The sequence below is a fragment of the Enhydra lutris genome, unplaced genomic scaffold (assembly GCF_002288905.1).
Source record: "Enhydra lutris kenyoni isolate GAN:26980312 unplaced genomic scaffold, ASM228890v2 scaffoldscaffold1, whole genome shotgun sequence".
NCBI classification, from domain to species: domain Eukaryota; kingdom Metazoa; phylum Chordata; class Mammalia; order Carnivora; family Mustelidae; genus Enhydra; species Enhydra lutris.
In genome coordinates, this window is record NW_019154085.1 from 49,224,262 (window position 1) to 49,248,426 (window position 24,165).

Consider the following 24,165-nt stretch of genomic DNA (forward strand, 5'->3'; position numbering starts at 1 on the left):
CAGCTGAGACCCAAACATCTATGGGAAAGGATCTGTAATGGGCCAAGGGATCGAATGTGATGGAAAAGCAACAGGAAAGAAGTAAGCCCTGCCATACTCAAATAAGATACTCCCCAGAAGAGAGTGGTAACAGTGCTACCTTAGAAAAATGAGGTGAGCATGGATGTAAGTAAATTCTTGGATACCGTGATCTTAACAAAAACATCTACCCACGCAAGAATGCACAAGGAGTTCACCCTAGAACAGTTACAAGGAGTACATAGACTTCCAGCATATCATCAGTAATATCTTTCTAAAAGTCTCATTGTTATTTATCTGGAATTCCTGCCGCAGTGACAGTGTCTCTACAGGTAGGAGTACGCATGCGCTTATTCATATCTTGAATGAGCTACTTAGCATGGTCACAGTCAAAAGTTAAAGGATCCGGATGTATCTTTAATTCTACCTTCTTGGAGGTTCCCTTGTACTATTTTTCATAGAAGAGTGAACCCTAAGATTTTTTTCCTTTGCTCATCCCACAAGCTTCCTTGGATTACAAAAGAATTATTTTTCATCTTCTTGCCCCTAAATCATAACCCACTGATGGGTTACTAAGACAGGCCAGTCCCCTTGTCCTCTCTTCCTCTGCGGCTGGGACTCTCCTTTATCAGGGCCTTCTAAGGACAAACCTTCTCTCCCTCATTCAGTGATAATCACAAGATACCAAGAAAATCACAAGTCGTCAAGTACATAAATTGCTGAAAGGGAGTCTGACAAAATGTTAAGAAGATATGAAGCCTCCACAAGGCCAACGGCAATTGGCAATTTAGGACGACACATGGTGAACAGTAGCCCTCACTTCCCTGGACCAGGAGTTACCGAGAGTAGCCCAGAAATGCTACCGAAAGCCTGGAAGCCATGACTGTTAAGGCTTAATACTTCATACAGGATGCACTCCAGTTTTGATCATCAAATCTTACCTACATTTATTCACTCAAAAAGGCCATTCACTGAAAGTACAATTTGGATCTTTTCTTGACGGTGATGCCGGCATGGTCAGACCCCACTGAAAGATCAGAGAACTGAGTAATTATCATGAAAGCTGGCCGAGGCTCTACATACCTCAAGGCTATTTTTTAACTTAATGGAAAAGCTTTGTCTTTATTTTGTAAAGAAAAATTTTAAGCCTCAATAGTTAATTCAAGTCGTGTGTACATTTTGTAACTTCTCTCAGGAAATTTCTCATGAATAGCTACATTTAAAGACTGTTTCATGTAATATGACATCATGCAAAATAAACCAAAACAGATTTTCTGAACATACTACACATGACAACAAACGTCAAGATATGGCTTTTGTCCAACATGGGTTCCGCTTCAAACATTTGGCTGGAGGAGCAAAGAAATTATAATGAAAAAAAGTAAAAGCTGGGATTATTTTTACATAAAACAGAGAGCAGTTACCAAAGTCACAATTTTTTGTTTTGCCTTTAGCAGTGCTGGGTTTTCAGAACATTTTTTTGGTCACGCTCCTCTGTGTTTTAGACACAGGATGTAAGACAGCCAAAGGCAACATTCCTTACTCACGTTACTCACATGAGATCTCGTGATGAGCAGTAGCAGAAGTCAACTATAAACAAAAACAAGTCCATGACCCTTAAAACCATGGATTTTAATTTTTTCACACAAGTAGAACATGGCAAAAATGTATGCTGCTATCTTGGTGAGACAGTGGCATGGGGAATGAAAAGCATTCTTTCCATACGAGAAGTGTGTGAAGTATAAATTTCCCAGTTTCATTTTCTCCTAATCCTGGGTGAGAATGGTGGGGTGGTAGATGTCTTTAGACATGAGATTTCCAGGTGTGAGAAAGAAAAGCTGAACCTTCCGTAGTCCCCATTTGACTACTGGCTTTACCAACTTAGACCTGTTTTCCTACCTACAGACGAACGCTGTGAAAAGACAATAACTGGGATGGCTTTTATTCTAAATTTGGTGAGTGTATGATTCTTTCAGTACTTCCTCATGAATTCTGTGGGTGTGTGACAACTTTATCTCATTAAAAGAAGTGCAGTTTTAATCCACTCCCTGTATTGCTTGCCTAAACGCAGTAACCTCTGTACCATGATTCTTAACATTTCCGCACTGCGGTTAGTCTGGTGTCACCGTCCAGAAAACAAGTCAGTTCCACAGGAGGCAGCATCCCTGACTGGCAGCCACAGTTTTATGTGGCCCTCAGGTTTTGTCTTGAGATTTCTTTGAAACGGAGCTGGATATTTCACAGTCCAATTAGAAAGGGTAAGGTAATTTTTACAAGTTAGATATTCTTTCTAATTTACAGCTTTGAGGAACTGAGCAGTGACTAATGTGAAAGCAAATACTATTTCCATACTTAAGTTTATTTGTACCACACCTCCGAGATGTAGATGAATGATAATGTCTTATGAGTTGATGATAGGACACTCCAGCCCTAATAGCCCCTCAGCGTTTTAAAATACATAGTCCTATGTAAAGTTTTCAGTGTAAGCCTATGTTCAAAGGAAGTAAACTTTGTTTTCTTTAAGTCTTGTAGTCATTTTAATAAATGCGTTTATATACGCAAGGGAGAGAAAGAGTGAGGGGGAGGAAAAGGTGAAGACAGTGAAGTTGAATGAAGAAAAAGCAAATTCATCATATATTCCAGATAATTTTCATTTTTTATGTTTATTCCACTCATGTGAATATCTTTTTCTAGTCACTGTGTTTTTATGTTTACACAAAGCAGCTGAGTAAGAAATTAACACTTCCCATTAAATATACTGGGGTGAATTTCTAGCTTTATGTCAACCTCTCCCAAAGCCCTGCTAAGACCCAGAGCCTCTTCTTATGCTCAACAACACAAATTTTAAAAAGGTCTAAACAGTGCTGGACTGGAACCAGTTATCACCTGGTGTCAAGACCCATTGTTAAATATTCAGGTCTCTTGAAAGTCATTATTAAACTATTGGTAGCTTGAAGACAGTCATAGTGGGAGTATACGCCACTGAAATTAGCAAAGGCTACAAATCAGAGCTTTTTCTTTTTTCCTTTTCTTTCTTTCATTTTGCCAAACAGCCATTTATCAGCACAACACGAAACATACCCATAAGGAAAAAGACCATCAGAAACAAGAAGACATCAGGTGGGAGTTACTGGTATGAATTCAGAAGCTAGGAGGCAGATACATATTTAAGTGATCGCTGACTTTGTGGACTGAAGGAAAGAAGGAAAGACTTCACTGGGGGAAGGCCTACCTCCCCCTTCCCCCAACATCCCAAGAAAGTTATTCAAAGCAGAAAACTCTGGAAAGGTTTATGTATTGAGGACCTCGGTCGCCTATGAAAATAGAAGCGCAAAGTAGGGCTGAAAATAGGAAGAAAGGTTATTAAAAGAGAAATTGGATCCTTGGCTCCCCTTAACTTCTACATCCAACCCGGCGGTCACTCCTCCCATAACCTGAAGAGAGGAGAGCCTAAATATGACAGGCTACAAACCGTGGTGCCCAGGCTTCCTGAGACTGAGTGATGTGCTGTAATGAAACCAGAGGAATTAAGTGATGGTTAACACTCTGACTGGAAAGACCTGAGCTGTCTTATGCTCAGCTTATAGGACGTTAGCAACCAGATTTGATATCGGAGGACCAAAGGCTGAGGACATTGCCCTCAGGGTGGACTGAGTTAATGATGCTCCCTGTTGGGGCTTTCCCAGTAATGGCCTGGTGCCCTTTATAAGCCCCGTGATGAAGCCCATGGCAACTTCCACCAATGTGAAAACCAGAGTTTCTAATCAGCATCTACTCTTAAAAACTTTATTCTGAAAATGTCAACTGACAACCAAGAATCAACAGATATTACGGGAAACACTGACATACAAGGAAATGACCCCTCCAACCCCCAAAAAGATGAAAAAAGAACCTGGAGGAAACAGAGACCATGTAGAGAGTAGGAAAATGTTTAAAAATTAATTTTCTCAGGGCTGCAGAAAAAGGTATTACATCCGCGAACAAGAGCAGGTTATGTAAAGAACCTTACGAAGGAAAAAGACAAGATCTTTGTACTTAAAGGTAGGATAACATGACTTTAAAAGTCACCAGGAAATTTAAAAGCTACCATTGAAGATAAATCTCAGAAAGCAGTAGCAGATAAAAGGAATATAAGAGAGAAAAATTATAAGAGATACAGTATAAAGTCTAATTTCTGAATAATCTAAGTTCTAAAAAGGAAGAACGGAACAAAACAGAATGGGAAAATTGTCAAACAACGAGTACAAGAATATTTCCTAGAATGAAAAATGAATGAATGTTCAGATTGCTAGCGTCATGGATTCACACCCACAACTGAACATACTCAAAGGCCCATGGTTGTAAACTACCAGCATTCTAGGGACAGAAGCTTCTAGAAGGAACTGGCGTAGGAGAATGGGAGACAGTGTTAGGGCTACAATTTCATCAGAAGCTCAAGATCCTGCTTCAGCCTCTGGGGCTTGTCATGGGAATCCACGTTCTTGCAGCTGTAGCTCTCAGCTTGCTTCTTCAAGGCTGGCAGGAGAGTACACTGCTGACCACCAGAGTTTCTTTGAAGTGAATCACTTGGTTAAGACAGACACTCTCAGGATAATCCCCCTTTATTTAAATCACAATCAACTGATTCAGGGTGCTGGTTACGTTGCCATAATCTTTTCACCTTGCCAGGCTGGCTAACAGACTGATAAGAGCGACACACATTCCGTCCCATTTACAGTTCTCATCACACTCAAGTGGGGGGAGATAAGACCGCACTGCAGGATGTACAGAGATCTCCAGGGCCGTCTTCTGCCCACTGCACCTGGTTTTAGATTCTTACCTACAGCGGTATCTGCTCAGAGTCAACTGCAGAACTTTGGAACCCCCAGGAAAATAGAATGGATTACTTTTCTTGTATTGCACTTGTTTTCTTGTAATTTGCACTGAGTTTTTTCTCTGTCTCATATAATCTAATGATACCCTTATTCTCTATTTGAATATATATTCCAAATTTCTATGAAAAACTGAAATTGGGAGAGAAAAACCCCATGATTTCAAATCCTCAAGGCCAATCTCTTAGGTTAGGTTATCCAGGATCTGCTAAATAAAGTTTTAGTTCTTTTAAAATATTATTGCATTTGCCCACCAGCCTTCCCCCCAATAGAACAGCTGTTCCTGAAAAGGCAAGGAATTCATGCCTAGATATTATCTGAACAAGTTTTCCAAAAGAAAACATTGTAAAATAAAGCATCCACGGTGGTGACCTTTTCATTTCTTTAAGGGCAACAGTTCATTTGAATTAGATAGACATAATTTGTTTTTGTGAATAAGCAATGGCCGACAAGACCTACATCACTGTTGAAATCCATTGTTTTTAATCCTAATACTAGAACAAGTTCAATGTTTTCCCTCTCTGGAGGTACAATGTTTGCCAGTATTGCTTTGTACTTGAGCACTGAAAAAAGTCAATTTTCTTGGACTCCTAGAGCAATAATCTTGGAGGATTCTGATTCTTTTATAAATGTGCCTGGAAAAATAGTGGATACAAAAATAACAAAAAAACTTTGGAGGGTTTACTTGGACAGTTTGCCTTCGACAGTACCTTGAATCCTGCCTGCATTTTTAAATATATGCAGACAAATTTATGCTAAAAAAGAAAGATAAAACAGAAAAGGTGATTTTTGAGATTCGATTTTAGAAATACATAAACAGTATTTTTATTATTTTGAAATCAAGTCATATATACATTTTTCACATTGAAGGAAACTTCCCCATTTTCAAGTGAATTCTTTTTGGAATACAAATACTTACTTTTTGTCTTATTTGTTTTGAAATTTTGCAGGATAAATTTTTAAAGTGGGGTGTATGCAGTATAAATAGTTTAACAGTATGTGGCATGTTTTATGAAAAGGCAGAGCCCAGCTTGGAAATTGTGATTTCCCGGCTCTAATGAGTGGAAATTCACCACACTTCTACTCTAAAGTGGCATCGCTTTTCCAAAGGGGGGAAATGATAAATGATTTCAATAACTCTTAGTCTGTTCTTGGAATGTTTCATAAGAAAAGGTAAATGAAGTTTGGAAAGAAATTGCCCTTATGAATTTCAAAGAGTATTGCTAAGCACTTATTCTGAATTTCCTTTTGTTTCATTTTCTGTTTTTATAAAATCTTCTGGAAGAGCGCTGCTAAAATAAACTGAGTTCTAATCATCTATGTTTCAGCTTAGATATATGTTCATAGCCACCTTAATTGGCTCTTAAATCAATTCGATTTTTTTATTTTTTATTTAGATTTTATTTTTATTTATTTTTTCTAAATATGTCTTTCTCTAATTCTAGATTATTCCATTTTTCTCCTTCATACCAGTCAGCCCATTTCAGAAATAAGATTTTTTTAATGCTAGTTTCCCTCCTTTTTAAAACTCTTTGTGTGATTTACAGCATTCAACAGTTACTAAAATTGCAAATCTGATCAAAAGAATAACTAAGTGGTGTGGTCTAAGGGGCAGTATATTTAGCATAAGATAAAGTCTCCAAAATTGAACACTTGGATTCTTTTAAACGCTGGTAGCAAAGCTACCTTAATATGCTATTCTCTACAGAATTATTTTTTTATATTTAATTAAAATTCACTCCTTTTATTTGGTTTATTATAAAATAAAATTAATCATCCTAAGATAGACATGTTAGAATTTTTAGCCAGTGTGAAAGGCTGAATAAGGAAAAAATAAATGCATAGTAGTGATAATTACCAAATTCAAAATAGCAATAATTCTTATCAGGAAGTTAAGTAGGTACAATTGGGGAAGAGTATACAGGACATTTGATGAACTTGATAAAATGTTATTTTTTATTTTTATGTATTTATTTTTAAATCTTTAAATTTGAGAGAGAGAGAGCATAGAGGGAGAAGCAGACTCTGCTGAGCAGGGGGCCCAGTGTGGGGCTTGATCCCAGGACCCTGAGACCATGACCCAAGCTGAAGGCAGACACTCAACCGACTGAGCCACCCAGACACCCCCCAATTTTTTTTTGTTTTGTTTTCTCTAGTACCACATTTTGTATGTATTCTAAGTTAGTGTAGTAAACTTTTTGTAAACACACACATACACACCAGGAGTCGGCAAAGCATGTAAAGTTTAAAGTAGCTCTGCTTTCGTTGCATTCCTGCAGATCACACGGAGCAAAGCCAGGATTAGGACTCACAAGCCACGTGGCTTCATATCTCCTACATGAATATTGCGGTGGTGCTGACTGAAGGCATAGTTATTCTGCTAAAGCCCAAGAGGCCACCGCCTGTGGGGGACGGTTTCGAACACACAACAAGGATTTTACTCGTCTAGAAGCATAGAAGCATATAAGAAGAGATTACTAAGCATGAAAGCGTAGAAGAAGAGATTACTCAGGTGGGATGGGGAACTAGAGAAATCTGAGCTCTCTCACTTTTTACTCTCTTGGGCTTGGAGGTCAAGCAGGATAAACAGCCTCAGGTGCTAAGGGCTAACATGCCGTCTTCTATGATAAACCAATCCCAGAGCTATGAAGGAGGGACTTTCCTAGAGCCACTGCTCTTATTGAATTGTCTCATTAATCTATGTAAATATCTAAGGCGCATTACCTACTTTTTTTTTTTTTTTTTTTTTTTTTTTTTTTTTTTTTTTTTTTTTTTTTTTTTTTTTTTTCCCAAGTTCCTCAGAGCCTAAAGGTGAGGTCAAGCCAGATCTGAATGTCTCTACATTACCTGAAGACGATTATGTCTCCACCTTATTTGGGTAACATGGTTCAATTTAATTTCTCTTATAAGAAATAACACAAATAGGGGCACCTGTCTGGCTCAGTGAGTTAAAGCCTCTGCCTTCAGCTCAGGTCATGATCTCAGGGTCCTGGGATGGAGCCCCGCATCCACTTCCTCCTCTCTCTCTGCCTACTTGTGATCTCTCTGTCAAATAAATAAATACAAATCTTTTTAAAAAAATAACACAAATAAATTTTAATAGGTGTATTCCTGTTGTGGAAACTTGTGGATAAGGAGATTTTTGTGAGTGTAACAAATTTACCACATACTACTCAACAGCACTACTTAGGAAAACAAGAAAGAATAACCATTATCTATGAGGTGAAAAATTACACAAATGAATATTTAAAGAGAATGATTTTTAAAATCCTTTACAACTATATTGGTGGTATTGACTCCAATTCTTCTAGGTAAGTTGCCAGAACTTGTCAGCCAAAACTTCCTAATGTAGTGTAGTGTCATGAACTTCCTAACCTAGTCAATGGGGTTAATCTGAAAATTTAACCAGTCTATTCATGACAGGCAACCTATAAATTACCCAGTTAGAAAAACTATACTTTGTACGTAAATTGAACAATGGAAAATTTGCCATTTCATTCTATTAAGTTGGGACAGACCCAAATAACGAGAACTGTAGTACAGCAGTTCTTTCCTATTTAAAAACCGGACTCTCAGAAGCAACAAATAAAATGGTAAATAGACCACAGTCTAGTACAGATCATCTGTTCATTTTATATTTTGCAATACAGATTATCCTCTCACCAAATGGGTCATGTAATAGTATGCATTAGTGTCGAAGTGTTGAAAGAATTACACAATTTTTATTCATTCAATTCCTAATTTGAGTTTGGAAAAAAAAAAAAGCTTCTCTAAATGCTCATATTTTATAATGTAGATGGTTAATGAACACTAAGTTAACAATCAGATTTCTTAAAGAACTTGACTTAATAAAGTTTTTCTTTCCACCAGGCATCTGTGCGAGAAAAGTCAGTTTATTTCATTCTTAAAAGGACTTCATGCCTGAGATTGCCCTTTCACTGTGTATTTACCAAACATGGTCCAGCTTATTTTTAATCAAGGTGTTGGGAGAGGTAGGTCAAAGGTCTTATAAACTTCCACATAAGAGGCAGGATGACTTTTCCAATTGTGACATTAGAGAAGTGTCCCACTCTCAAGGACTAAGTGCCTTCCACTGAAATTTCCACCGTGGGTGCATACTCTTAATGCAACTCGGTTAATGAGAGAGCATCTCCCACTTAGAATTATGGGAAAGGGAGGTCATGCTGATTGTTTTAAAAGATCACAAATCACAGACACCTAACATTTTAAATAAATTTCATCTTTCCTAAGCACCTTTTTAAAAAAAATATTTTATTTATTTGGGAGAGATTGAGATCACAAGTAGGCAGAGAGGCAGGCAGAAAGATGGGGAAGCAGGCTCCCTGCTGAGCAAAGAGCCCTATTTAAGGCTCAATCCCAGGACCTTGAGATCATGACAGGAGCCGAAGGCAGAGGCTTAACCCACTGAGCCACCCAGGCACCCCTTTCCTAAGCACTTTTTGATGAAAGAGTCCTCTTAATTCATTTCAGTTCTCACTACATACTATGAGCATGAACATTCTTATGAGCAAAAATTCTTCTAAACTTCATCTTCTCATGACTATTTACAGAGGGTTATTTGAAAACCTGAGGTTGAGAATGGCGGGTTTAGGTCAATGTGATGTTGCTCTATCTCTATATAATAATAAGATGGGCTTTTCCCAGTGAATGTAGCACATATCGTTTTAGCTTACAAACGTTGAGAAGTAATTAATTTCTTATTAGAGAGAGACCAGGCAAAAAGTTAAATTGTATAATGTATTCACAACCTTAATTGTTTTAGCTCTAACACTTACTCTAGCTTCCTCTTTTATCCTCTCTGGGGTTAAAAAGATAAGCTGAGGTGTGCCTGGGTGGCTCAGTAGGTTAAGCATCTGCCTTCAGCTCATGATCCCAGAGTTGTGGGATTGAGTCCCCCATCAGGCTCCCTGCTTGGCAAGAAGCCTGCTTCTCATCTCCCTCTGCTGGTTCCCCTGCTTGTGTTCTCTCTCTCTCTCTGTCAAATAAATAAATAAAATCTTTTTTTTTTAAATACTAGTTTACATTTTAAGTACATATTTATTTATTTTTATCTATCTATCTATCTATCTATTTGTAAGAGGAGGAGAGAGACAGAGGGAGAAGGAGAGAGAAAGAATCTTAAGCAGGCTCCACACCCACCCGAAATCAAGAATTGGACGGTTGGGGTGCCTGGGTAGCTCAGGTCATGATCCCAGGGTCCTAGATTGAGCCCCAAATCCGGTTCCCTGCTCCGCGGGAAGCCTGCTTCTCCCTCTGCCTGCTGCTCCCCCTGTTTGCGTGCTCTCTCTGTGTCAAATAAATAAATAAAATCTTTAAAAATAAGTAAGTAAAAAGATAAGACTGAGTCAGACAGACCATTCTAATTTTAGTTCTTGCCAAGGTACTGTCTTGAACTCCTTGATCCTTCAAGTCTTCATGAGCACGAATGTTGATAACACAATCTGGCTACTGTATTACTTTCTTCCCTGTGTATGAAATGCCTCCACTGGCCCCTGCAAACCCAAAAGGAGGCTCTCGGAGGGTCCTCCTCTCCCGGTTTGGATCAGCAGGAGCCGGTTGCTGGAGGAAGTTAGTGGTGATTACAGTGGCGTAGGCATCGCCCCTTGTTTTGGGGGCTTATGTACCACGTCCTGCGCACAGGGGAAGAGTCTGATATCCTGACGGCATGGATGATTTATGGACCCTCACGAGTTATTATTATTCTCCGAAATATTACATTTGAATGAGTACAAATAAAACAAATGACATGAAATTAAAATGACATGAAAATAGTAAAAAATCTTCTATGGAATTTCAAGCATCAGTGAACCAAGTAGCCGAGGTACCTTGTAAATTCAGGCTCTAATAGTCCTAATTCTTTGCCTACTGAGGCTCCCTTGGTCAGGAATTATCTCACTGCAAAGAACAAAATACTATACACAGTATACTAAGCAAAACAAAAGGAAAAAACCTCAGAAAGTCAAGTGGAAGGATTTATGGGGAAGATCAACAGTATCTCACAAAACCCCAGGGCAGGACGAGTTTCTCCCTTCACAAATACGTAATTCTTTCTTCTGCAGACTCATTCTCACTTTTTCTCAGCCAAGCATGACCACTCCTATCCTGGAGTGCTAGAAGGGACTCTGGGAAAGTTGTCTCGAGGAGCTTGTGCCTGTCCCCTTCCCCTTGCCACCTTGAAGCAAGCTTTCTGCCTTGGGTCAGACTATCGGATAATATACTCCAAGCCTGTAAGCTTTCAGTCTAGACTGAATGATCTAAACTGATTCTAAATACAGCATCCATTTTAACATAGGCTATATGTTGCCTGGCAAGGTGAGGAGCTAGAGTATTTAGTTCTTATTTAGCTAGGAATTCTTCCCTTTTCTCACACTTGGCTTTGGGGACATGGGAAAATATTAAATTTCCTTTAGTTTTGTTCATACTATGTGAGTTTTTTGTTTTTATTTTTTTCTGTAAAGATATCTTTATCTACCTCCCTGTCTATCTATCTATCGCAGTTACAACTTTGGGGCTAGGAAATTCATCTTTATTCAAGTCAATGATTCATTTGTCATTACTCTCAGCACCCAGCAGAGATTAACCAGTCTCTGGGTCTGAACGACCATTCACCAGAGAATGGCTCAAGACCCATTTTGGATCCGGGGAACATCTCTGTTCTAATTAACCATGGTCCATAGTTGGGCCTGTAGGCCCCGTAGGCACAGGGTGAAGCAGGTTCCTTAGGAAGGGGAGGAAAGATTGGAAAAGAAATTTATAGCAGTATCCTCCAAGCAACAGAAACCCTACCACCCAGGCCAGCAGGTTTCGATCTGGGCTATGTATGAGAATGACCTGGGACATTTGTTAAAAATGCAGATTCCCCCACCCCACCTCTGGAACATAACCATTTATATTGAAATAATGAACACAACACATTGATACTTGAGAAAAAACATTTATCTTTTCAGCATAAATAGGCACTTCTAAAATAACATCTCTTAGTTCCTTATGGGAACTAAAACATGGGAGTGGCAATTCTTTACATTAAGAAAAAAATGATACATGAGGTGACATTGTATTAAATTGAGTAAACAGTCTATGAGAAGTAACCCAAAGCTTAGTTTCAGGGCTGTTGTGATTTGATTTTTGCTGGTGAATATTGCTGTTTAAAATTCAAACCATCTTTCATAAGACATTATCTTTAAAGTTCAAATTTCCTTTATTATAACCTAAGAGCAATGAGGAATTATATCTAGCTGTGGGCAATATCTACTTCTGGTGCATACTTTTTGATGTCATGATGGTATGACAGCTTGGAAATATTGCTTTATAGCTAAAAAAAACATGCCTGCTCATTACAACGATATGAAAAAAAAAAAAAAAAGGGATTTCTAGGCCTGTGCATTCCTGGACAACAAAGTTAGTTCTAGAATTAATAATGTCCATCATCTACATAAAGAACCAAAGAACTCAATCAAGTAAATGTTAAAAATCATACATTCGTGTGATAAGATTTGAAGTAATCCCTTTCTAATGTATCAACACATTGCCAAAGACTATGCAGCTATCATCTAGAAATGATAGAGCCAGAAGAGAAACTCAGGTCATCTGTTTCCCAAAGTTCATGAGCTCTGTGTCCTGGTAGGCTGCTTTCTCAGGCATTATTATTATTTTTTTAAACTTAATTAACTTCTCTAAAACCTCTTCCTTAGACAATATAAAAGGAACCACTTATGACATTACTAATTATTAAACCAATGTGGATAAATCTAGGTCCCATTAACATTAACATATGACTCTGCTTAGTAGGTAGTGGGCCTTGGCCAAGTTGTTTTTCTAAGCCTCAGTCTTATTGGCTGAAAATGGGTATCATAACGGGCTCTGTCTCCTTAGGTTTCTTATAAGGATTAAATGATATAAGATGTATAAAGTGCTCTGCATAGATAGTGGCAGGTGAAAAACACTCAGTCAATCTTGGTTGTTACTTTTTTACTTACAGAAACTGGACATAACATAGTCCATAACATGTCCACTTGCACTCTGTCACTGTATATGTTTTTAACTCTGGATGAGTAACAGAGATTTATTAAAAACCATTCACTGATGTTATAGAAACTTCAGACTATAGTTACCATCAACATTATCTTTTCCTCTAAGATATTGTTCTTACAGCTTTTCCTTCTCTGAGGATAACTAGGTAGAAATGATAGATGGACAGATATACATGAATTAACACATAAATACATAAAATGAATGTCTACAGTACAATTAATTGTCATGCAGCTTTTCGTGCAACGTCTTATGCTTTTCTAGGTGTTTGCATACATATTTTTAGGTGACAATTTAAGTATTTTTCCAGTGAAAGGTTACTGTTTCTCTTCTTAAAAATATATATTTAATGGTTTCATACATCCGGTCCTGAAACCTTCACCAGACCTACTTAAATTTTTTTGTGTGTGAATGGATCCTTGGACCCTGCTTACAGCTGAATAAGTTGGAGAGATTTCTACTTTCTGGAAGGAAGCAGTGCCTCAGGTATAATGGATACTTAAAGCCTCTCTAAAATATTAGAATGATGTCTCTTCAACACTGCCCTTCTATTTCTGTGCTCCCCTTCCCTCTCCACATCTTCTTTCCAGGAGTCCCTCTCCACGGCCCGTCCCCACCCTCTTCTCCAACACGCTGAGGTGGTTTCTCTGCTGTCTCCCTGCCAGTGACCAGCTTTCCAGTTGTGCAAAGGATCCAAGGGAAAAGGAACTACAGTCTAGCCACTCGCCTTCCCAAACCAGCTCTTAGTGTTTGGTAAAAAGGATACATAATGTTCTATCTGCTACGCTTATTATTTTGGAGTCATGCTATAAACATCCCCCTTCAACCTACACCATGCAGAAATGGGGGTGGGGTGTGAACTCCAGCCTGTGTCTTTGGGGCTGCTCAGGCATCAAAGGTTGACTTCACAGTGGCTTTCCCCCACAGGGCTTAATGACAGGGCGAAGCATTGTCATGAGGACCAGTCTGTTTGCACAGAGCCTTGTCTACCAAGAGTCATAAATGTGACACACAAGCTCTAAAGTTTCCTAAGAAGTGTTAATATTTAAGAACACGTTAGACCCAAGAATCGGTAAGTCAGTAGTTTTACTTTGAACACATCTCCAGTCGGCTGTGACATTGTTCAGTAAATTGGCAGCCTGTTTGCTGCTGTTTCCTCTTTCTGAAATTGAACCTCTTGGAAAAACAGCCGTCTGGACTGTTACATGTCTCAACATAGGCCACCAGCGAAGACCACTTAAAGTTGTTTTCTTTTATCTGGAATATGAATTCCCCTCTAGCAACTTTCTTTCCTCCTTTTAAATCATTTTGACAGTTCATCTTTGCTGGGTGCAATTTCTGGGCCCTTTGAAAAGCTGGGGGCAGAGGATTTAGAATGGAACACCCTCTGTTGGGATTTCCTTCTGCTCGCATTGGAAAGGCAGAAAGTCTCTCAAATGTCCATGCCACGAATGGACGTTTTTTAGCCGGTTAACTGGTATTTCATTCCATGCAATAGTATTTCAAATGTCAGAATTTTCGATGTTATCTTTTAACGCATTCAGACTCAGAGTTGGCTGTGTGTGAATAATCAACAGTAAGAGAGAGAACCACAATGATTAGTCATTGGTGTAAATAATATATAATTTAATATGTCACAGCTTTATTGCTTTTACAATGAACTCAAAAGTTCTCCATTTCCAAGTGGATTCAGGGGGAAATTTTGTTGGGAAGGAATCGGTTTTGAAAAAACATCAATTCTAGGGTTTTCAGACCCTGAACAGGTTTCTCTGTGCAACAGAGGAGATCTGGACATAATAACATGAAGACATGATATTTCCATTGCATTAAAATTGGTTGATGTCTTTCTCTGCCAGAAGTAACAAACTATATAGCTAGCCAAAGTCTACTTTTTTGGCTTTCAGTCTCAAATTTCAGTTGGTAGAATTCCACAGAGAGGAGACTTTGGAACAATCAACCATGTTGGTAAAGCAATGTTTTGTTTGGAAATATACAGATTGCTGCTTCAAACTGCTTAATGAATGGGTATGTGTGTTTCTACAACATTTTTTAAAGAAAAGTAGAAGACAGGAAATACAAACCTACATATTAAAGAGTTCTGACAAATGAAGAGCTCTGTACTTTTTTGTGAAGAAATTCTCTGCCAAGAGTTTGCCAAAACCTGATTGCAAATGAACATCACAGCTTCTCACAAACAAATCAGGAAATCCTGTGAATGGATGCCCAGTGTTTTCATGTGCATTGCCAAGCAATCACTGCCCACTGGGTAGAGATAGAAGGAGGACTAGATTGCGATGTCTGTATATGGGTGTAGCAACATTCTGCAGCTCAGACCATAGCTTCATAGCTATGATAATCCCTCATTTACAAAGCTTTTGATAATTTCCTTAAATGGTGGGCAAGTAGTGGTCCAGACAGAGGGGGATTTTATAATTTCTAGTTTCTCGTAGAAAAACAAATGTTGGTGCCTCTTTTCTAAAGCCCAGGAAATATGGATTATAATTTATTTTTTATCTACAGTCAGTTCAGTTTTATTTTGGGGATAAGAAGCTAGAAAATCCCAACTATTAGAACAACAACTTTATGGATTTTTATTTTTAAAGCAGTACGTAATGAGACAAAAATTAGTAAAATATTTTTGAAGCCAGATTTTCACTGGCCACGATCTAAACACAAAATGTTATTTCCCCGGTACTTATTTTGTGATAGATAGTATGTTTTAAATACTTCCTGTAATTTTAATATTTTGGAGGTCTCAAATTATTTAGCTAGCCCATGATTTTGAACAGAAGTCTGTCTTACTCTAAATTATGTGCTCTTGACGACTATATTTTAATGATTTCTTTATGTCAATAATAAGGCAAGGCATCTTGCTTGACTTAAAGATATTTTTTTAATTCCACTCAAATTCATCCATAGAACCAAATCAGTATTTATTTTCAAAATATCTCTCATACCTTCCTTATCATATCTCATGCTATTGCAGTGGCATAATGCCATTCACTATCTTCACCCTTAATCTGACCCAGAGCCAATGAATGAAAGGTATAGAAACTACAGCCTCTTTTTCTTTGCCTGTGGCAAACATTACCAACAGAAAATGGCACCTGTCTTCCCACAGCCAGTGTCATCCTGTATTCTTCATTGCAGTGTTCTGGGAAACTAGACCAGGTATCTAAATTTGCACCCCCCCACACACAATATATATATATATATATATATATATATACACATATATTTGCCATCAAGGATTCATCTCATCCTTTGCACTGTTACCAGAAAAATCTCCTTAAAATACTTTTTTAAAAAATAATTTCATTGGCCTGATCAAAATTAGTCAGTGGCTCAATATTGCCTACTCCCTAAAATCAGATCCCTTAGCTTCTCCAAGATTTTTTCTAAATGTTCTTCTCAGCCTTTTCTTCCCCTCCCTTTAATCTTCTACAGAGAGATTTTTACCTCTCATGGCCTGAATTTTGCATTCTCCTACCCTTTGTATGTTTTTTCTCTAAGAACATTGCTTTGTTCCTCTGCAGTGATAAAATCGTACCAATAGTTTTAGGTCAATCCTCCAATTATTTTGAAACTAACTGATTTCTTTTTCCTCCAAATTTTCAATATAGTAGAAGTTCTCTGATCTGATGAGATTGACCAGTAGCTAACTGGTCCATCAACTACCAAAAAAAAAAAAAAAAAAAAAAAAAAAAGAATGAAAGAATGCTTAGGGAAAGAATCATAGTCATGATACATATATTTCATAAGTATTCCAATATAAAACTTTAAAAGCTATACATTAATTCATAAACTTTTGGTATAGGACCTTTTTTATCTTTTTATTTTTAGAAGGAATGAAATCTTTTTTTTTTTTTAAGATTTTATTTATTTATTTGGCAGAGAGAGAGACAAGAGAGAGGGAACACAAGCAAGGGGAGTGGGAGAGGGAGAAGCAGGCATCCCACTGAGCAGAGAGCCCGATGTGGGGCTTGATCCCAGGACCCCGGGATCATGACAAGAGCCAAAGGCAGATGCTTAATGACTGAGCCACCCAGGTGCCCCAAGCCTTTTTTTCTTTTTTTTAAATTGAGAGTCTGCTAATAGAATTTTACAGCATCTCTCTTTCATGTAACACATCCCTAATGCATCCTCCCTGCTTCCCAGTTTGGGTTCATTTGAAGTGAAGCAGGGGCACCAGCCAGGTTGGTTAAGTGTCTGACTCTTGATTTCAGCTCAGGTCATGATCTCGGGGGTCATGGGATTGAGCAATGTGTCAGCCTCCAAGTTCAGCCGGGAGTTCGCTTGACATTCTCTCTCTCCTTCTTCCCCAACTTGCGCAACCAATCAATCAATAAAGTCTTTAAAAATAATAAAGTGAAGCAAGAACCTTCCAAATATTGTGAGTGCAAAAACCTCCTAATTCTGTGTTCTTCCTCCCTAATCTTTTCAGGTTTTGTTGTTGTTGTTGTTTGTTTGTTTGGGGTTTTGTTGTTGTTGTTTTTTGGTAATAATTCATTTGTTAACAATGGTTTCTAGCCATTTATATTTAAGTCTTTATAAAGCAATCAGTTTCATTTCCAAACAAAATCCCACACCTCTCTTTATGCTCCCACATTTTATTGATTTAATTATGTGATTTTTAATAACAAATACCACTGACATGTGGAACAGACATGCTTAGACAGCATAGTACTCAACTGCAGATATCCTAGAGGGTGGCAAGCTCGCTGGGAGCAGGGAGCCTGCTATGACAATGTTTGATCCTGAGTGGATGGAGAGCTGAAGGTCTTCCAGAGCGCTAAGTGAATGGTAAAGAAAAATTCTTCTCATTTATATTTATATCTATCATTGCTTGACTCTGATGATACCCAGCTTTCGAAGGGGAAGGGGTGGAAATTGTCTTTCTCTGTAGACTGTTGTGGTTGGCTGTAGAGGGCAGGACGATTATTTAAGAGTCCCCTAGATTCTTCCTCACAACAAATCATACCGACATTATAATGAAAATAGAGTATTCAATAAATCCTTTTTGCTGATGAAACTCATCTGGCAAGATAAAGTGAAAAAACTTTCTAGAAATCCACAAAAAGGAAACGCTGTAGAGGTCCACACTTCAAACGATATTCCAAGAACTGGGACAGATCCTCAGAACATAAAATCATTTAGGAAACAAAGGGTGTGGTTCCTGCACTAAAATTTTGAATACAAATTTTAAATATGGATAAAATTTTAAATATGGATTTAATGCAGTGCTCAAGGCACAAAATAAATTAGCGATAAATGGGGTAATTATTTAAATAAATACATAGGAGTTTACACTGAATAATTTAAATAATTTTCTAGAAGCTCAAAAATTTTAAAAACCTTTCTGTTTCCATGATCCAGGATCTAGACACGTCACTCTAACATTTCAGCTTAACAAAAGGAAGTGGAAAGGATGGGAGATTGGTCTGAGGTCACAGAGCAAGTGTTCTAAACATAGCCAACCAACCACAGGGTACCCAAAATGTTCTTAGTCAAAAGACTTAAAAGCTTTTCCCCCAAAATAACTGCTTCAGTCAAAGAGAGAAGGATAATTGCTACTTCTACAGACAACAGAAGAAACCAGCATCATTTCATCCCAGAGAGCAGCCTTAAATGGCCACCCACACACTCCGTCACGTATTTATCTCCTCCAGCGGCAAGACCCTCTTCTCTCTGGCTTCCCATTGACCTACAAAGAAGACACTAATGAATAAACAAAGTCTCAAACAGATGCAAAGGCGGAATGCATAAAAAGTGCCAGTGCACTTTAATTGAATGTCTGGGTCAGCTCTTCCCTGCTCACTGGTGCCACAGTCAAGGAGCCACGCCAGCTCTTCACAGAGACTTTGGTGGCTCTACGTCGGCCAGTACAAATGGCAGGCTGTGTGGGACAGGAGACCTCAGCTGGACCTTCAAGGGTCCTCAGTTTAGGTGACCACAAACACCGGTGAGGGCGAATTTGATTCCCTTCTTTTCGTCTCACCAGCAAACTGTTGGTGGTTCCTGAAGGCAATTATGATTGACCAGATGTATGGTTATGTCAAGTGCTTACTCTCGACAGAGCACTCTCAGGGCAGTGGACGATTCATCCATTAGAGATGCATTTCTTTAAGGCAGAGGTCAGACACTGGTGGCCCATTCAACCTTCAGATGGATTTTGTGTAGGTCACACAGCTGTCTGTTTATTCATTTGAAAAAGATGGTCAGTGTGTTCAGATGTGGCATTTGCCAAGTTCTGTAGTGTAAATACTCTTCCAGTATTTGATTTTAGGCCACCAGCATGACATTCACAGACGCAGAATTGGGAGGAGGGGTGCGGTAGCAAGCCATTCGCCATGCTATCGTATCTCGAGACATCATACACATACAATGGAAGTAAAGAAGCTAGTGTGCGTAGGTCACGGTAAAACACAGTAAAATAACTACGGTGAGCTTTGAATATTTATTATCTTTGTTTAATTTGACTATAAGTTTTTATAATTTAAATTTTCAAAATGGCTATATTTAATAACTAGCTTTCAAAATTCTTGAAAGCCCCCGCACTCAGCTCTCGTGGGTCAATGCGAGGCAGCTGCAGGACCGCCTGGAATGGCATATCATGACCACAGCAGCCATGTCCACAGTGGTCCAGGCTCTGGAAGCTGGATCTGAATCCCAGCTGGTATGTTTACTAGCTGTGTGAGCTTGCATAACCTACTTAACACAGGTTAAGGTTGAGGTTCTTAACACAGAACCTCAATTTTCTCTAATGGAAAAATAAGTTGATAATGTTTATTTGGTGACTCTATTGTGAGGAGTAAATAAAAAATATATGTGAAGGGCTTAGCACTGTGTCTGACACATAGTCATCATTCCGCAAATAGTGACTTTGAATCGAGGTAGGAATTACTTGATTAGATTTGTTTTGCTCTACCTTGAAAATCTGCCCATGGGTACCTCAAATAAATGAGAAACTTATGAATAGAAGATGGAAGGAAACCAGGGAGATGGAAAGACTGGATGGAGGGTGACACAAGGGCATTGAGAAAAAAATGGGAACAAGATAGGATCAAAAGACACAAAATTGGGGTGAGAAAAAGAAACTCAAAAATGCAGTTGCTTTTCTTAGGTTGAACCGTGTCTCTATAATCCATTAAAGATCCATTCTCAGTTTCTCATGAAGGCTGTCTAATTTCTGCATAAATTACTGAAGTCATTTCCTTGAATGGACAGTGTCAAGTATCAAACCATCCCATCTTATCCATTTGGCCCAGAAAATTCAATCAGTAGTGGACATGTGACCCACACCCAGCCAGTTAGATATGCTCTCAGCTTGAAATTTGGAATTGATACCCAGAGACTGAAGCGAGGTGGTGCTGGGAGCCGCCGTGCTAGGCAGCTCTGACTGGTCATGAGGAAACAAGGCAAGGAAGCCAATCTGCAGAGGTGGAGAAAAGCAAAGTAGCAAAACAGAAGTAGAGCTGGCTGAGAAAAGGAGCCAGGAGACTGGTGACAGTTTTTCAGGTCCTATGAAGTTTGGCTGTACCCCCTCAAACTTTGTTTCTATAAGATGAACCATTTTCTTTATGATAAGATTCCTTTACCCCAACAAGCTGGAATGGGTCTCTATTCCTTACAACCCAATGATTCCTGACCAGAAGATCTCTGCCCATTCTGTGAAAATGTACAAAACCACAGTAGATTGTAGCTTGAAAAGATGAGATTCCAGACCCCTTGGTCAATGTATGATTGATTTCAACGTTGCCCAGAGAAATTAAATGACTCACACCGAGTCCCATATTAAACAAGTAATAGAGCTAGTCTACAGCATGGTTCCGCTGGGTCCCCGGCAGGGCCATGCCCCTCGGCAGTCCTTTAATGGTCTGTTTTCAGTTTTGGACAGGCAGCACACTCGAAATCCTCTTGAGAGTGATACATTCTCAAAGACCAAATCTCAGCATCTCTTTTTATGGATAAGGTCACATAGAACAGAGCAGAGCAAGAAGTTGGTCTACTGAGAGGCATGGTTAAAACATGGGCTCATCAGTTTTACTGGCCCCTGTTCAAATCCTGACAAGCTATGGGACTAGGGAAAGAAACATGGCCTCCCTAAACGCCAGTTTCTCCTCTGAACAATGGAGACAAAGAAAATTATCGAATTTACAGCTATTGGAGGATTAAATAAATGCATGAATGTACTTAGCATATTCCCCCCACCCTCCACCTGCCATGTAGTAAACATTCCCTAATGGTAAAATTTTTTTTTTTTTTTTTTTTTTTTTTTTTTTTTTTTTTTTTTAAAGATTTTTTATTTATTCATTTGACAGACAGAGATCACAAGTAGGCACAGAGGCAGGCAGAGAGAGAGGAGGAAGCAGGCTCCCTGCTGAGCAGAGAGCCCGATGCGGGACTCGATCCCAGGACCCTGAGATCATGACCTGAGCCGAAGGCAGCGGCTTAACCCACTGAGCCACCCAGGCGCCCCGGTAAGATTGTTCTTGATCTTACTACTGTCATTTGGGCAGGTAGGAGTCAGGAACCAAGCCCAGTGGGTTCTGTATCATTTTACCTTTGGATGCAATGATTTCTTTCCTTAACATAATGATGTGAGTTTATATAATTTCCATGACTTAAAGAGGTAGGTGTATACATTCAGCAACAATGTCCACACATGCATATTTCTACCTGATACAAGTCAGTCCTTCAAAAATAGTTATTCAGTAAATCTTTTCTTAAGGATGGGAATGACTTCAGTCCAGAATATCGTTGAGATTTAATGTGCTTTGAAAATGGAAACTTTTATACTGGGTGATTAAAAATGTAGCACTAAATGTAATAAACCATGGATGCTAAGAGTCAGCATTAAAAGCAAGCACTATGTTTCCTAGCGCTCCTATGAGGCAGAGCTAACAAGACTTACTAAACCAGCAGCTCAAATCAGGAGACAGTATGTAAGCACAGCCACACTTCATTAATGCAGAAGCACCAAACTGTTTTCAGCCAGAAGCAATGTAGAATGCAATGTAATTAAACAAGTGGAGATGGATCAACCTAGGAACTTTACAAGTCACAATTACAGCTTTAAAATTCCAGGATGCAGTGTTTATTAGCAAAAGCATGGTAATCTAGGGCAACAATTCTCAAGCTTCTGTGGCATAAGAGTCAACATGAGGAACTTGTAAAAAATGTATTTTTTTTGGATCCAACACCTGGACGTTCAAGTGCAGTGGATCTATAGTGCTGAGCAGTTACCTGTACTTTTATTTATTTATTTATTTATTTATTTATTTTTTAAGATTTTATTTATGTATTCAACAGATAGAGATCATAAGCAGACAGAGAGGCAGGCAGAGAGAGAGAGGAGGAAGCAGGCTCCCCACGGAACAGAGCCCGATGTGGGGCTCAATCCCAGGACGCTGAGATCACAACCTAAGCCGAAGGCAGAGGCTTAACCCACTGAGCCACCCAGGTGTCCCTTACCTGTACTTTTTAATCGAGCTCTCTGAGTAATTATAATCCAGCTAATCTTAGCATAATTAACTCTGAGAAACATTGACAAAGCATCTTAGATAGAATAAGTTATTTTATTTATTGGATAGACTGAGAAAGAGAGACAGTGAGTGAGGAAGCACAAGCAGGCAGAGGAAGAGGGAGGAGCAGACTCCCCGCTGATCAGGGAGTCTGATTCGGGGCTTGATCCCAGGACCCTAGGATCATACCCCAAGCCAAAGGCAGATACCACCCAGGCACCCCTCAAGTAACTTTTTTGACAGGAAGGAAACAAAATTCTGCATCTTCTCAGCAGTCCTAGGATGGAAGCAGATCAGACCCTTAAAAAAAAAAAAAGAAAAGAAAAAACAGAACAACTCAAACTATGCAAGTCTTTTCAATTAGCTATACCCTGACTCTCACTGAACCTTAGAGGGCAGTTTCTGTGGAAATACCAGGTGTTAGCGTTAGCGCAGTCTGTCTCAAGGGAATCAAATGACTCATGTGGAACAGCAGAAGCATAAAGGAATCTGAAGTTCAATGAATCATCCAGTAGACAAGAGAGGTATTTTTCAATAACCTGAAGATATAAATAACTGAACACACATTTCTGCAATAGTGATTACCAGGGACTTATTTTTAAAACATCTCAAACATGAAGGGATTCTAAATTCTAACAAAAATATGCTTCGCCTGATAGACTCTTGCAACAATTACCCAGCTAAAGAACACAGCAGCAAAGCGGGTCTCCAATAGTCACCCCACGGCTATTTTGGACATTCGAATTCTAATCTCATCTCTGATGTCAACTCACTCTGCAATTTGCGGCAAGTCATTTCACTTCTCTGGATCTCAAAGTAGACTTGATATCTCAAAAATTCCTTTCTTTTCCAACGATCCATAATAAAATGCTTACTGTGTGCAGGAACTGTTCCCCACTCTTCACTTAGAAGTCAACCTAGTTAATCCTCCCAGTCATCCTGTGAAGTCTGCGCCCAGACTTGAAGGACTCCTATTTTATGGGCAAGACTACTGAGGCACTAAGAGGTTAAGTAAGTGGCTTAAGGTCACCATGCTGGTTTATTTTATTCGTCAGCTTGATTGGGCCACAGTCCCCACATATTCCAGCCAACATGACTGTTGCTTCTGTGAAGGTGTTTTTGGATGAGATTTACATTTGAATTGGCGGACTTGGAGTAGAGCAGATTACCCTCCGTAATGTTGCTGGGCATCATCCAGTCAGTTGAAGGACTGAATGGAATAAGAGCTGATCTAGAAGTCCCAGGTTGCCAGCAGACCACCTTCACAATTCTTCACAAATCTACAGCACCGGGTCTTCCGGGAAAGCCAGCAGACTGCCTTTGGACTTGAACTGCAGCTCCTTCCTGAGTTTCCAGCCTGCCAGCCTCCCTTATCAGATTCTGGACTCTGCAAGTCTCCAAAATTGTGTTAGCTAATACATTAAAATAAATCTCTTTGTATCATATGCACATCCATCCTCTTGGCTCTGTTTCTCTGGAGACCCTGACAAGTACAGTCACACACTATGCTGCTGCTCTTACTACTACTAGTGGTAGAGCCAGGTGAGGGCCCCAGGCAGCCTGGCCCCCCAGAGGGAGGATAACAAAAATTCTAGAATGTCAGAGGTTGGCCAAGCATCCCTTCTATGAAGCCAGAGCTATCAGTGAACACAGACTCATAAATAAATTTATTCTTAATGGTTTTGCTCTGCATGTCCACACTG